The following is a 16,588-nucleotide window of genomic DNA, read 5'->3' as shown; positions in this document are numbered from 1 at the left end:
TCTGCATTGAAGCCATCTGGACCTGGGCTTTTTTTGGTGGGGAGGTTTTTTATAACAACTTCTAATTCTTCGCGACTAACAGGTCTATTTAGATTGTTCACCTGGTCCTGGTTTAACTTTGGTATATGGTACTTATCTAAAAAAGTGTCCATTTCTATAACATTTTCCAATTTTGTGGCATACAGATTTTTGTAGTAAGATCTAATGATTCTCTGAATTTCCTCTGAGTCTGTGGTTATGTCTCCCTTTTCGTTTCTGATTTTGTTAATTTGCGTATTCTCTCTCCGCCGTTTGATTAGTTTGGATAGGGGTTTATCAATCTTATTGATTTTCTCAATGAACAAGCTTTTTGTTTCATTGATTCTTTGGATTGTTTTCTGTGTTTCTATTTTGTTGATTTCAGCCCTCAATTTGATTATTTCCAGTCTTCTACTTCTCCTAGGTGAGTCTGCTTCTTTTTTTTCTAAAGCTTTCAGGTGGGCTATTAAGTCTCCAATGTGTGCTTTCTCTGTTTTCTTTAAGTGGGCACTTAATGCTATGAATTTTCCTCTTAGCACTGCTTTCATAGTGTCCCATAGGTTTGAGTATGTTGAGTCTTCGTTTTCATTGAATTCAAGAAAGACTTTAATTTCTTTCTTTATTTCTTCCTTGATCCAGGTGAGGTTCAGTAGTTGACTGTCCAGTTTCCATGAGTTCATAGGCTTTCTGGGGATAGCGTTGTTGTTGAATTCTAACTTTAATCCATGGTGATCTGATAAGACACAGGTGGTTACCGATATTTTTTTGTAACTGTGTAAGTTTGCTTTGTTACCGAGTATGTGGTCTATTTTCGAGAAGGTTCCATGAGCTGCAGAGAAGAAGGTATATTCTTTCCTATTTGGGTGGAATGTTCTATAGATGTCTGTTAAGTCCATTTGATTCATTACCTCCCTTAATCCTCTTATTTCTCTGTTAGGTTTCTGTTTGATTGACCTGTCCATTGGTGAGAGAGGAGTGTTGAAATCTCCTACTATTAGTGTGTGTGGTTTGATGACTGCCTTGAGTTTTAGAAACGTTTCTTTTACATAAGTGGGTGCTTTTATATTAGGGGCATATATATTCAGGATTGAGATTTCATCCTGGTGAATTGTTCCTGTTATGAGTAAAAAATGTCCCTCTCCATCTCTTTTGATTGATTTTAGTTTGAAGTCAACTTTCTTAGAAATTAGTATGGCCACACCTGCTTGTTTCTTAGGTCCGTTTGCTTGATAAACCTTTTCCCAGCCCTTTACTCTGAGTAGATGTCTGTCTTTGTGGTTGAGGTGTGTTTCTTGTAAGCAGCAGAATGTTGGATCCTGTTTTCGTATCCAATCTCTTAGCCTGTGCCTCTTTATAGGTGAGTTGAGTCCATTGATATTAAGTGATATTAATGACCAGTGGTTGTTAACTCCGGTCATTTTTCCTTTCTTTCTTTCTTTCCTTTGGTAGTAGAGTTTGTGTGTTTCCCTTCTTCAAGTTGTGCTGGTGAAGGGTCTTTAGATGTCTGAGTTATTGTGGGCATTGTTGGACTTCTTGGTTTGTGATTTTCCTTCAATTACTTTCTGAAGGGCTGGATTTGTGGCTACGTATTGTTTAAATTTGTTTTTATCCTGGAAAACTTTGTTTTCTCCATTTATAGTGAACGAAAGCTTGGCTGGGTATAGTAGTCTGGGCTTGCATCCATGGTCTCATAGTTTCTGCAGTATATCTATCCAGGACCTTCTGGCTTTCATGGTTTCCATAGAGAAATCAGGTGTAAGTCTGATAGGTTTACCTTTATAGGTAACTTGACCTTTTTCCTTTGCAGCTCTTAATATTCTTTCTTTATTCTGTATGTTTTGTGTTTTGATTATTATATGACGAGGAGATGTTTTTTTTTGATCCAGTCGATTTGGTGTTCTGTATGCTTCTTGGACCTTCAAAGGAATATCTTTCTTAAGGTTGGGAAAGTTTTCTTCTATAATTTTATTAAATATATTTTCTGGACCATTGAGCTGTACTTCTTCTCCTTCTTCTATCCCTATTATTCTTAGGTTTGGTCTTTTTATTGTGTCCCAGATTTCCTGAATGTTTTGTGATGAGAATTTGTTGGTTATGCTGTTTTCTTTGATGAGAGTGTTTATTTTCTCTATGGTATCTTCAGTGTCTGAGATTCTTTCTTCTATCTCTTGTAATCTGTTGGTGGTACTTGTCTCTGTAGTTCCTGTTCGTTTATCCAAATTTTCCATCTCCATCCTTCCCTCGGTTTGTGTTTTCTTTATTACTTCCACTTCGTTCTTCAAGTCTTGAACCGTTTCCCTCACCTGTTTGATTACTTTTTCTTGTTTCTCTTGGTTTTCTTGGGTATCTTTGAGATATTTATTCATTTCCTCTACCTTTTTGTTTGTAATCTCTAATTGGTTGTGGCAGTTTTTCACCTCCTGTTTAAGGTCCTCTATTATTTTCATAAAATTCACACTTGAGTCGAATTCTTCTAATTCTTCTGTATTAGGGTTTAGACTTCTCATTTCGGGATTCCTGGATCCTGGTGATGTCACGTTGCCTTTCAAGTTGTGGGGGGATTTCTTGCATTGGCGCCTGCCCATCTTTTCCTTCAAATGGAGCCAGGAGAGGCCTGATGTCTTGGACCAGTCTTTGCTGTGACTAACTCTCTAGGTGTATCTCCTCAGTGTAGGGGCAGGAACCGTTCCCTTCCAGGTGAACTCCTCAACACCAAAACATGGATGCGTGGTATTCCAATGACCCGCGTAAAGAAGGCCGAATGCAAGGGGTCGGGCGGGGTCCAGTAGAACACAGGCGACACTGCAGTACAAGCTGGAGGTGCCTGCGCTCCCTTTTGGGGGTTGCTGAGGCCTGCCCGCTGCTCTGGTTGGGTAGCCTTAGTGTAGGGGCGTTTGTGCTCTCTACCTGGACCATCCGCCCCAGGATAGTACACACTCACCCGTCCCGATGAAACTTCTCGGCACCTACACAGGAACTCCTGGATGCCCCAATGAGCCAGGGACTAAGGGAAGTAGGGCGCAGGCAGAGCAGGTCCAGCAGATCACAGCAGAGACTGCAGCCCCAGCAGCAGGGGCCCGCTTTCCCTGGCGGGGACCTTGAGGCCTGCCCTCTGGTCAGGGACTCACTGCTCTGGGTTGGTAGCCTTAGTGAAATGGCAGGAAACTGTTCCACAGCTAAGGACCTTGCAGACAAGGCAGGTTTGGGGGTGGGGGTGGGGGCGGGTGTGTAGGAGAGCAAGCCCTGCAGCAGGAGCTGGGGGAGGGGTGTTTGTGCTCTCTACCTGGACAGTCCGCCCCAGGATAGCACACACTCACCCGTCCCGATGAAACTTCTCGGCACCTACACAGGAACTCCTGGATGCCCCAATGAGCCAGGGACTAAGGGAAGTAGGGCGCAGGCAGAGCAGGTCCAGCAGATCACAGCAGAGACTGCAGCCCCAGCAGCAGGGGCCCGCTTTCCCTGGCGGGGACCTTGAGGCCTGCCCTCTGGTCAGGGACTCACTGCTCTGGGTTGGTAGCCTTAGTGAAATGGCAGGAAACTGTTCCACAGCTAAGGACCTTGCAGACAAGGCAGGTTTGGGGGTGGGGGTGGGGGCGGGTGTGTAGGAGAGCAAGCCCTGCAGCAGGAGCTGGGGGAGGGGTGTTTGTGCTCTCTACCTGGACAGTCCGCCCCAGGATAGCACACACTCACCCGTCCCGATGAAACTTCTCGGCACCTACACAGGAACTCCTGGATGCCCCAATGAGCCAGGGACTAATGGAAGTAGGGCGCAGGCAGAGCAGGTCCAGCAGATCACAGCAGCAGAGACTGCAGCCCCAGCAGCAGGGGCCCGCTTTCCCTGGCGGGGACCTTGAGGCCTGCCCTCTGGTCAGGGACTCACTGCTCTGGGTTGGTAGCCTTAGTGAAATCTATTGGCTAACTCTTACATCTTATTTTAACCTATCTCTATTAATCTGTGCATCACCACAAGGTTGTAGCCTACCAGCAAAGTTTCAGCACATCTGTCTCTGCCAGCGGCTTCATAGTTTCTCTCTGATTCTGCCTCCTTTCTGCCAGCATTCAGTTTAGTTTCCCTGCCTGTCTCTGTTCTACCATATCAACAGGCCAAGGCAGTTATTTTATTAACCAGTGGCATTCACAGCATATAGAGGGGAATCCCACATCACTTCACAGGTTCTTTCTTTTTAGATGGCACAAGTAGAAGATGCCATATCTATATTCCAATCTTTACCACCCCACAATATCTGAAAACTTCTTCTCTGACCAAACACCAACTCTTCTTTATCTCATTATTACATTGCCAATCCCACCAGACCAGCAACACTATAAACTCTTAGGGAAACTGTAGTGATATTTTGTTTGTAATCAAAAAAAAAAAAAAACTCATCTAAAGATCAGAGTGCATAACTAAGTCACTAGTTAGCCATAGAGGTCAGGCAATAGTGGTGCACACCTTTATTTCCAGCAATTGAGAGATAGAGTCAGACAGATGTCTGTGAGTTTATGGTCACCCCGGGCTACATGAGACTGAAACTGTCAAAAAGAGGAAGAGATCACACAAAAAGGTGATAGCAGCACTTGGAATCACATGCTTTTACTTCAAGCACTAGGAAGGTGAAGACAGTATTGATATTGCTGCGAGAGAGAGGTATATAAAGCGAGAAGAGACAGGAACTCAGATTTACTCAGAGGTATTGGAGAGAGGTATGCAGTATGAAAATTCTTAGAGATTGAATCTCCCCCATTTGGTAGAGGTAAGAACTCCTAGTGACTAGATGCTCTGCTTCTCTGGTCTTTCAGCTTTTGCCACTGATAGCTGACTCTGGGTTTTTATTTTTTAGACCAATTAGAATTCATGCTATAATTGGTGTCCAAATATTTGGTTATGAATTCATTTTTTTTTAAAGCTGCTTCCCTCTGTCTTTACATATGCTGGCATAGGCTGACACTATATGCTGTTGGAGTAATCATGCTGCCAACTGTTTTTTCCTTTCTGTTCTCTTGGTGGGCTTTGCCTGGAGCCCCATCTTAGTATTCTGTCAAACTAGGTGGTTGTCTTGAAATCAGGTTAGGCTTCTACTGTTCTGTGCAGCAGCAATAAGTCTCATATCTTTATTGCCAACATCAGTAGATTTGGTGAGACAATTTGGAATTCTTAAAAGGAGTAATTAATTAAAAGAGAAATTTTACCATGTTAAAAATTGGAAACACTGTTACAATAGAGTTATGTTGCTGTGTGATTTTACAATGTATGATATAAGAAAGGAACAATTAGATAAAGGAAAAATCAACTAAATTGTGACTGACATAATATTAATTATCATCTTGATAATTCTTGGGTTTTGTCTAAAAATATATTTTTATATGAGAGCCAGGATACAGGCCTTAGAAAAAGTTAATAAAACAGATCATAGACATATTCAAATCCACATAGAAGAATGTAATGGAGGACCAATTTCAGTATTGAATTATAAGAATAAAGAGCAACAGCCTAACGTTTAAAAGAACCAATCTAAATATATCCAGCAACCTTACAGGAATTGACAAATGGTAGATATCCCATAGTCTATATAAGGGCTGATTAGACTCCTGTGGCAACATTAGATTTAAGGAGATTCAAGAAAGTGTTAGTCTCATGTGACATGCATCCACCATTTGGGAAGCAAATGTTAAACTTGTTCTCAGCTTGCAATAGAATTATCCCTCACTACTGATGAGACTTGGTTATAGCAGCCTTAGACCATGGTCCACAACTAAAATGGAGAATCTAGTTTAAAGAAGAGGCTAAAACTATTAAACAACAGTGTAGAGCTGGAGGTTTTGATATCTCCCAAGATGAAATTTTTGGAGGAGATAATGTCAATATAAAAAGCAATCCCTATATGTTGGCCACCCTGGCTTTATGCTGTGCAGCAGCTTTGAGTGCTTGGAACACAATGAAAGAATTATCAAAGAAAGCTGAGTCATTTATTAAAGTCATACAGGGCCCCCAAAAAACCTTCACTGATTTCTTAAAAAGATTCACAATAGTCATAAATGGTATGATACCAACTTCAAAAGCTAGACAGATAATTGAAGCTCTTGCTTAAGAAACTGCTAATTCCCAATGCAAAAGGATAATTAGGCATTTAAAATCAAGGTCTGCATTCTTGCAGAAATGGATCTGAGATACAAATAATATTGAATCTCATGGCCATTATGATACATGGATAGAAGAGGTGATTTCTAGAGGCTTGAAGAAAAATCAAATTATCAAGTGTTTCAATTGTGGCAAACAAGGTCACCTTAAAATGGATGGTAAACAGGAAATTACTAGAAACAATTTGTTTCTAAGCATAATTCAAACAGAATGACCCTTTCTTCTGAATTATGTAGAAGGTGTCACAAAGGCATGCATTAGATTATTGAATATAGATATATAAAGGAGAGTTAAGATAACCCCTTGCAATAAAAAAAAATTATGGGCCTCTTGCAGTCCCCTGTGCCAAAGGTGGTTCAGTCATTGTCATCTTGTAGGAAATTCCTTCTCAGAGTAATTAAAGAATGTAATGTCTTGTAAGAAATCCTACTTCTCTGGATGATAGAACAGCTATAGAATAGAGAACAAAAATAAGGAGAAACCATAAAGCAATTATTTTGGCAAACTTCTATAAATTAACAAAGACCTAAATAAAAAATATAAATTAATGATGTTGTCGTTGAAGGTCTGATAGACATAGGTGCAGATATAACTATAATTGCACAACAATCATGGCATCCAAAAGGTCTCTTTTGGTGATAAATATTCAGCTTTTAGGGACTGGAACATTATCTCAGATAAAACAGAACATGTGATGGGTCAAATATATAGAACCAAAGGACAGAGAGAAAAATTAAAATCATGTGTGGCTAACATAACAATGATTTTTGTGTGGAAGTGAATTGTTACAGCAATGAAATACTCAGATTAATACTCTTCAAAATTAGAAACAAACCATGAATCAATGTTTGTTTCTGGGAAAAATACTACAAGATATTATAAGAACAGTTACCAACCATTCGGGTTGTACAAGAATAGGGCAAAACAACTGCAGATCTTTCAAATGCTCCAATAGTCCTATCTTTAAAATGTTTGACTGACAAACTTGTATGGGTCATAAAATGGACTTTCACAACAGATAACCTGCAGATCCTAGACACAGCTGGTTCAGGAGCAGCTAAATGTTCAGCATATTGAAGGATCAACCAGTCCTTGGAATTCTTCTGCATTTATTTTAAAAAGGAATGTAGAAAATGGAGAATTAAAAAGATCTAAGGGCTGAGAATAAGGTGATTAAGTCAATGAGTTATTTATAATATGGAATTCCCTTGCCTTGTCTATTACCCAAAGGATGGGCTCTCAGTTAATGATTTAAACTATTGTTTCTTCACTATACCTTTACAAGAAAAGGACAGAAAAACAAACTTGTCTTCATGGTGCCTACTTAAAATAATTCTCAGGCTTTTAAGGGGGTTTGTGGCTATCTGGGCAATTATAAGGTAACCTTTGGGGTTGTCTATGTCATGGTACCAAAAGGATTTCAAAGGGGTGTGGATGCCACTGCCAAACATCCCGAGTTGGGGGGTGGATGTTAGCTGCCGGAACACTGACACCAAAGGCATTGGGAAATGATTTCTGGATTTCAGTGGCTGCCAAGAGAGGCAGTTGGTTCATCCAAGTCATGAGGTACACAATGTGCTTCACCTCGGAGTCTCTGAGGAATTGGATTGCAGGCTGAAAGAACGGGATGTCAAAGCAAGTGAACATGCCAAACTGGCCCGCAAAGGGGGTATCAAAGGTGACGAGGTCCACATGAGCAGGGGTATCAAAGACCGCCTCAAAGTATAAGTTGTGCTTATGGTAACAAGGTTTCCATTGTGTCTGAACACCACATCTTTATTAAACTGGTATCTCCTGTCATGTGAGCACCTGGGGTCACTGCGAAGGCAAGGCTGTTTTGTTCCAAGATTGGCTACCAAGAACATCTGCCCCTTGATGGCCATACAACTCTGGCACTGGAGGACCTCCATGTCATTGAATCAAAAGGGCTCCAGACAGGGGTTCCACCTGACCAACCTGGGAGAAGGCATAAAGTCCAAGAATGGGTAAATAGACGTTCTTGTGAAGTTGAACCCATGGATGACATCTTCTGGGAACACTATAATCTGCACACCCTTCTGGGCTGCAGCCATCACTTGCTGTTCATAGATGTCGAGGTTCTGCTTGATGAGCTCCAGGGCCTGTTGGCGGCTGGTGAGCTCCAGAGGGTTTGGGCTCAGGACTGACCGGTGCTCATACACTGCAGCAATGTAGTGCTTGGCCTTGCAGTGCTATAGGGAGCCTGAGCCGAGGCCCAGGGCAAGCGCACAACAGCCGAGGAGGAAGACAACAGGTGTGGTACTGGCTCCAGACACAATGCAGACCAGACATAAAGAGACTGCTTGGCATAGGCCACGGTCTCCGGTTCATCCTGCCTCCACTGATGGCGGAACCAGGCAAAGGTTGAATGGAGAATGGGCGTGTTCATATTATTGCCTCACTGAGGACTGACTCTGTTGTAATATGAGCGGCGGGGCTGCATCCCCGGCACCCGGCCGCCCACATGGCTAGCTTATGCCCCGAAATAATTACAAGGAAACTGTATTCTTTTAATCACTGCCTAGCCCATTAGTTCCAGCCTCTTATTGGCTAGCTCTTACATATTGATCTAACCCATTTCTAATATTCTGTGTAGTACCACGAGCTGGCTTACCAGGAAAGATCTTAACCTGCGTCTGTCTGGAGTGAGAGAATCATGGCGACTCCCTGACTCGGCTTCTTTCTCCCCCGCATTCTGTCTGTTTACTCCACCCACCTAAGGGCTGGCCTATAAATGGGCCTAGGCAGTTTCTTTATTATTTAACCAATGACCTTCCTCCATCATTTCCCCTTTTTCTGTTTAAACAAAAAAAGGCTTTCATTTTAACAAGATTACATATAGCAAAACAATTAACAAGCAAGAATTACAGTTACAATATTTATATCTATTTTATCTTTTATCATAACTAAGTAAAACTATAACTATAACTAACCATTCTTCAACTCCATCAAAGACTCCAGAAGGATATAATATTACCTAAGTAAACAAGAAGTAAGAAACTTCAAACTTTAGAAATGACAGAGACATCTCGCTGCCTGGACAGTCACCCAAAGTTCTTTTGTACTGTTGGGGCATCCATCTTCAGCCTTCAGGCCCATAGTATCCAGCAGACATTTTCATCAAGCAGGAAAATTCCAAAGACAGTTCAGTCACTTTCTGCTGTGTCCTGCAGAATGTCTCGTAGACTCTTTCATGAGTCAGGAACCCCGAAAGACCATCTCACCTTTAGGCAAGTTCAGCAGTCCTCTCTCTGCGGGTTCTTTGTGTCCAGTTTATGCAACAGTCCAGGCAAGAGCAGTTTCTTGCCCAAATGGCTATCAAACTCCTTAAGGAGCCTCTTCGATGCCCATCATCCTCTTGAAGTAGATTGGTGCTGCCAGGAGCAGACGTGTCTCATTGTCATGAAAAACCCTAAGTCATTAAAACATTAAATGCCATGTTCTGTAGTCTTTGAAAGATATGAAGAATGCCTAATTGAAATATATCTCTATATATCTAGAAAATCTAACTAACGTGACTACAAGCTTGACTATTGATGATTATCCATTAACCTATATTTCTTAATTATACATTATATTTTTAAATGAACTACACAATCACAATACCTTAATCAAGATCAGAAATACATATACACATAACAAAATTGACTTTATAATACCAATGCAAATTATTTATATTTATATCATATCCCCCTTTAAATGTAAAAGAACATTTATAAACCATATTTGGGAACATGGGCGCAGTTTTTCTCTCCAAACTGCTTCCTGCTGAATGGGGGCGCTGTTATTCAGATCTTTCATGGTGTAACCTGTGTGTCAGGGTCATCTCAGTCGGCAGTTGAGTGAAGTAATTTTCTGAAGGTGTTCACAGCAACCTTTCAGGAGGGCGTGGTCTATCATACCATATCGGGATAGACGCAATCCACAGAGTCTCATCCTCTGTGAAAACAAAAGAAGACCCTCTCCAAAGCATCATATCCTTAGACCCATATTCTGAAACCATAATACCCTTATATCCATTCTGGTTTAGCTTGGCAGCCCATATAATGAAATGTCTCTCTGCAGTTAGCTCCTTTATAGTCAAAAATTTTAAAGAAAACACAATAATACAAAGAATCCAGACTCTCTGTGAATTTTCCATTTTTACGTGGCTTATTTTTCTTTATTTCTTTTAATCTACAACTATCTGTACTCTGTCTCTTTAAAGACTTTATCCCCCTTTTTTTTAAGGGCATTAACTTTATTTTTTTCTCTATATTTTTTTTTCTCTCAAGCCTACGTACAGTCATCCAACACTGTGACTCATTTATAGATCTTCTATGTCTGAAATCTGTTCTATTGTGAATCTGTAATTTTTTTACTATCCAGGAGCATTTTTTAAAATGTTAAGCACTTCTTAAAAACCTAACTTGCATCATTTAGAGGTATTACGGTACTGCCTGTGTCCTGCCCAGTCTCAACCTTAAATGCGCTGTTATTATGGTAATTATGGTAGTTCCTGCCTGAGACCAGCACAGTTCCCCAAGGCGGAGTTGAGCCGCTCCTGCCTCAGAGCCATTTGGTGCCCCCGAGCCACACACAGTTCCAGGCACACAACAGTCCACATTGCCATCAAGCAAGCCATAGCACTTTACTCCAAATGCCCCATTCAAAGACTCTGTCTCCCGCAGGAGCCAGACAGAGATCGCGATGGCGGCACAGCCCAGAAAGCCGGCATTTTAAAACAGCCAGTTTTTTCCTGTTGCTGAGTCAGGACAATTTCTTTGCTGCACGCAACCCACAAACAGCAAAAAGCTGTCTTAAATTCTCTCTGTGTCCTTTTTAAGCCCTCTCAGGTTTTACGTGGAGTTCATTAGCACGTTGGGAGCCACTCTGTTGTAATATGAGGAGTGGGGCTGCGTCCCCGGCACCCGGCCGCCCACATGGCTAGCTTATGCCCCGAAATAATTACAAGGAAACTGTATTCTTTTAATCACTGCCTGGCCCATTAGTTCCAGCCTCTTATTGGCTAGCTCTTACATATTGATCTAACCCATTTCTAATATTTTGTGTAGTACCACGAGCTGGCTTACCAGGAAAGATCTTAACCTGCGTCTGTCTGGAGTGAGAGAATCATGGCGACTCCCTGACTCGGCTTCTTTCTCCCCCGCATTCTGTCTGTTTACTCCACCCACCTAAGGGCTGGCCTATAAATGGGCCTAGGCAGTTTCTTTATTATTTAACCAATGACCTTCCTCCATCATGACTCCTAGTCCCGCTCCTTCTCTTGGCTAAAAGCGGTTGGCTGTCCTCCTGTTGGTCAGAAGCAGGTGTCACCAATAGCGTGCAGCCAACACTGAGGTTTTTCTGGCTTGTGAGGCTGTGGGATGCCAGAGTGCTGTGAAGTAACTTTAGGTGGAAGATGGTGGGAAGTAACTCAGGAGAGGGTAGCAACAGAAGTGAGGAGCAGGTGTCTGGTGCTAAAGTCATCACCCAGGTCCTGAAAAGGCAAGTATAGAGGGTTGCCAGCAGGAAACAGGTGCGTGGAGGGTGGGGTGGAGAGAGAGAGAGAGAGAGAGAGAGAGAGACAGCGAGAGACAGAGGAGAGAGAGAGAGAGAGACATTTAGAATTTTAAGAAGCTGTTTTGGTCATAAAAGTATTACTGATGCACAATAAAGACAAATTCAGATAAAAAAAACACTCTCAATGCATCACAGTGTTGGATAAATATAAATATGCTTGGGAGAGAAAAGAAAATGAATATAAAGAGTTATTAAAACAGGTAAATGGGGCTGGAGAGATGGCTCAGAGGTTAAGAGCATTGCCTGCTCTTCCAAAGGTCCTGAGTTCAATTCCCAGAAACCACATGGTGGCTTACAACCATCTGTAAGGAGGTCTGGTGCCCTTTTCTGGCCAGAGGCATATACACAAACAGAATATTGTATACATAATAAATAAATAAATTAAAAAAATAAATAAAACAGGTAAATTATTTTTAAAAAATAAAGCAAAGTCTTTAAAGACAAAGAGTAAAATTGTAGAAAAAGTAATAGAGTAAGAAGAATAAGCCACATAAAGATGAAAAATATACATAGTCTGAATTGTGTATATAATTGTGCTTTCATGAATCTTTGTGAATGAGATAAGTACAGAGAGACATTTCATTGTACAGACTGTTAAACTAAACCAGCATATATACTCTAAAGAAATCTTGACTTCAAAATTTGGGTCTAAGACTATGTTGATTTGGAAAAGAAGTTATTCTTTTGTTTTCACAGAGGTTAAGAACTTGTGGAATCCTTCCAGACTAATGTGCTTTAATGGACCAAGACTCCGTGAATGGTCACTGTTAACACCCCCCAAAATAATTCACCCAACAAAAAGCAGAAGGCAGTTTGGAGAGAAATATGCCCATATTTCCGAATATTGTTTACAAACGTTTGTTTACATTTAAAGGGGCATTATATATATATATATATATATATATACACACACACATACACACACACATATATATATATATATATGAATAATTTGCATTGTCAGGTATCTTGATTTATTGATATAAATTTAAGGTCAATTTTGTTATACTGTATATATTTATATTTCTGCTTTTGATTAAGATATTGTGTTTGTACAGCCTATTTAAAATGTAATGTATAATTAAGAAATATGGGTTAATAGATAATCATCTATAAAATTCAAACTTGTAGTCATATTAGTTATGTTTTCTAGATATATAGATATATACTTCCATTAGATAGCTATTCTTTAAAACTTTCAGAGACCTTGTGAATATGGCATTTTAAATGTTTAACAATTTTGTACTTTCCATGCCAATGAGACACATTTGTTTCTGGCAGCACCAATCTACTTCAAGAGGATAATGGGCATTGAATAGGCTCCTTATGAAGTTAGTTAGCCATTAGGGCAAGAAAATTATCTTGTCTAGACTGCTTGATGTTATGCTAAATGAATTGAACATGCAGGAGCCACAGAGAAATCACTGCTGAACTTGCCTAAAGGTAAAACAATCTTTCAGGGTTGTTGCTTCATGAAAGGGTTTGCTAGATTTTCTGCAGGACACAGAAAAATATGTGTGACAAACTACCAATATAGGCAAAACTGTCTTTGAAATTTACTGCTACATAGAAAAGTCTGTTGGATACTATGGGCCTGTAGGCTGAAGATAGATGCTTCAATGATACAGAAAAACTTTGGGTGACTGTTTAGGTAGTGAGATGTCTCTGTCAATTCTAGAGTTTTGGAAGTTGTTTACAATGTACTTCCTGTTTACTTAGGTAGTATTGTATTATTCTGAAGTCTTTGATGGAGTTGAAGAATAGATATAGTTTTCGATAGTTATGATAAAAGATAAAGTAGACATAAAATTTTAACTATAATTCAGTTTTGTTATATGTAATTTACTGTGTTAAAGTTAAAACATTCCTTTTTATTTAAACAGAAAAGGGGAGGTAATGTAGCATTGCCCTCTCTATGCTGTGAATACCATTGGCTAATACAGAAACCATCTTTGTTATAAGGCAAAATAGTAGAGCTTGGCAGGGAAAACTAAACTGAATGCTGGGAGAAAGAAGGCAGAATCAGAGAGAAGCCATGTAGCCCCACTGCAGACAGATGCCTGGTAAGTCACAGCCTCATGGGAATACATTGATTAATGGAGATGTGTTAATTTAAGATATGAATTAGCCAGCAATATGCTTAAGCTATTGGCCAAACAGTATAGCAAATAATATGGTTTATGTGTGATTAATTCCTGGCTGAGCAGTTGGGAACAAAAAAATGGCCTGCCTACAACATTGTTAAGGATTATAAATTGCTCTTGAAAATAATATACAAAGAGGAGGTTCTATTACCTATTTAGGCTATATAATAGATTTAAAAAATAGACACCAAAAGGTATAAAGGAGGAGAAATTGATTGTAGATGGTTAATGACTTTCAAAAATTGCTAGGAGACATTTCCTATCCATGGCACACCACTGGGATAAAAACTGAACTGAATAAGTTCAAAACCTCAGAAATTGGTGAGGGCTTAAATTGCCCTAAGAAATTATCCACTGAAGCTGAGGGAGAACTGGCTTTGGTGAAAGAGAAATTACAAAATAAACATGTCAATCATATGGATATGAATCTTCAGTGCATTCTGGCCATAATACCCTCCAAGAATTTTGCCCTACATGATTTTTAATTCAGATGGATGTTGCTATACTAGAATAAATATTTTTACCACATAAACAGAGTAAAAAAATTAAAACTTATATGGAAAAGTTCTCTGAACTGATTCTAAAAGTAAAATTGGGACCTTGTCAGTCAGCAAAGTAGACCCAGGAGAAATTATAGTACCTTCTAATAATTAAAATGACAAATTATGGGTAGAAAGTGATCCTTGGAAAAGACCTTGCAGTAATTCTGGGGGAGATATTACCAATAAATATACATAAAGAAAGAGAATTAAGCTTATAAAGAGAACTAGATAGATTCTTTATCACATTTTAATGGCAATACCAATATTTGGAGCCCTTATATTCTATAATTATGCAAATAAACCAGGAAAAGTAGGTTACAAATCAGAAAATTAAAGTAAAGTGTATCAAAACTCTTAAGATTTTGTCTAACAGTCACAATTATATGCTATCTGCTATATGCTACTCATAAATTTTATGAAACCTTTCAACATAGTTATTGATTAACAAGATGCCTAAAGCATCTTTAATCATCTTAGCATATTTAAACTGCTCAATTTATACCAGATAAAACAGAATTGACTTTATTATTTATTCAGTTACAAGAAATAATCAAGAATAGGAGTCATCCTGTATATATAACACCCATCTAAACCCATATTGGTCTGCCATGGCCTCTAGCAAAAGGTAATGAGGAACTTGATCAACTATTAATTGGAAATGTGCTGAAAGCTTCAAAATTTCATTAAAAACATGTCAACAGGAAAAAGTTATAAAAGACTTTTCATCGTGCTGCAACAAGCCAAGTAAAGTATAAAGATATAGCCTACTTGTTCTTTATACAACCAAAGTACACTACCTGAAGGAAGTAATCCAAAGGGTGTTAAAAGGAATGTAATCTTGCAGATGGATGTGTTCCATTTTATACAATTTGGAAAACTAAATATATACACCACACCATTGACACCTACTCAAGATTTCAACAGGCAACTACTTTGAGCTCGAAAAAGGTTGAATCAGTAATTACACTTTTATACTGGCATATTTCTTGTGTTATAGTAAATAAAGTTTGCCTGAAGGTCAGTGCAAAGCAGCCACAATATGCAGCCATACAGGCCAGGCAATGTTTGAACACACCTTTACTCTCAGCAGCCTCACTAGTTAGTCATAGAGGCTAGGTGCTAGTGGTGGACACCTTTAATCCCAGCACTAGAGAAGGATGGGAGAAGACAAGTCTCACTTTCAGTTTCAATCAGAGGATTCATGGAGGCAGGTTTGTCCATTTTTGGTCTGAGGTAGAAGAGACAATTGCTGACTGCTTTCCTTGTCTAATCTTCAAGTTGAACCCCAATATCTGTCTCTGGATTTTTAATACTTCTTAGTCACCTGATTAGGCAGAAGATGCATGTGGGGCTCCAGCCACACCTGGGTAGGTTTACTTTCTTCTTTCCCCAAGCCTCTGAGTGAATTTGGAAATTTCCTGTTGTAGCATCTATGAAAGAGTTACCAACTGTCAGGCAAATTCCAGTAATACCTAGGCTCCAAATGTCACTGTACTCACCTGCCATAGATGGGCTGATTCTCTCTCCAAGCAACACCCTTCCACATGTGCTTTTCCAAACAATTTCCTATGTATTTTTCAGAGATCCAACTCTCTCTCTCTCTCTCTCTCTCTCTCTCTCTCTCTCTCTCTCTCTCTCTCCCTCTCCCTCTCTCTTTCTATCTCTCCACAATGGGTTGTGTGCTTTCCCTGAACCTGCTTCTCTGTCTGCTGTCAAATTAGACAGCTCCCTTGAAATCCAGTCAGGCCATTACTATTCTATGAAGCTGCAATTAACCTCGTATCTTCATCAACTTTGTCAGTAGGTTTGACAAAATAATTAGGAATACTTAAATGGAGGAATTAGTTAAAAGAGAGAGTTTATTCCCAGTAAAAGAAATAGGAAACACCATTACATTGAAGGAATTTGTGTCTCTGTTTGATAATATGATAGACAGTTTGAAAATGAAATGGTTAGATGAGAGAATAGATAATTTAGATGGAATTTATGTAATGCCAATTTAAATATTAACAGCATTATCATTATTGTTGTATCACTAAAACAGTTGGTTAACCTGAATGCTAAGGTACAGGACTTAGAAAAACCAAATAAAGCAGATTACTGAGATATTCAAATATAGATAGGTGAATTTAATGGAGAACTGATTGCATTAAAAGAATAGA

General features: G+C 39.6%; 1 pseudogene; it reads right to left on the bottom strand.

The window, feature by feature from the left end:
• Positions 1-7,416: 7,416 nt before the first annotated feature.
• On the bottom strand, positions 7,417-15,647 carry LOC130868563 (biotinidase-like; annotated as a pseudogene).
• Between the last annotated feature and the right edge of the window lie 941 nt (positions 15,648-16,588).

The sequence above is a fragment of the Chionomys nivalis genome, chromosome X, assembly GCF_950005125.1.
Source record: "Chionomys nivalis chromosome X, mChiNiv1.1, whole genome shotgun sequence".
Lineage (NCBI taxonomy): Eukaryota > Metazoa > Chordata > Mammalia > Rodentia > Cricetidae > Chionomys > Chionomys nivalis.
The sequence above is the reverse complement of the archived record's forward strand: the minus strand, read 5'-3'. Positions and strand labels throughout refer to the sequence as shown.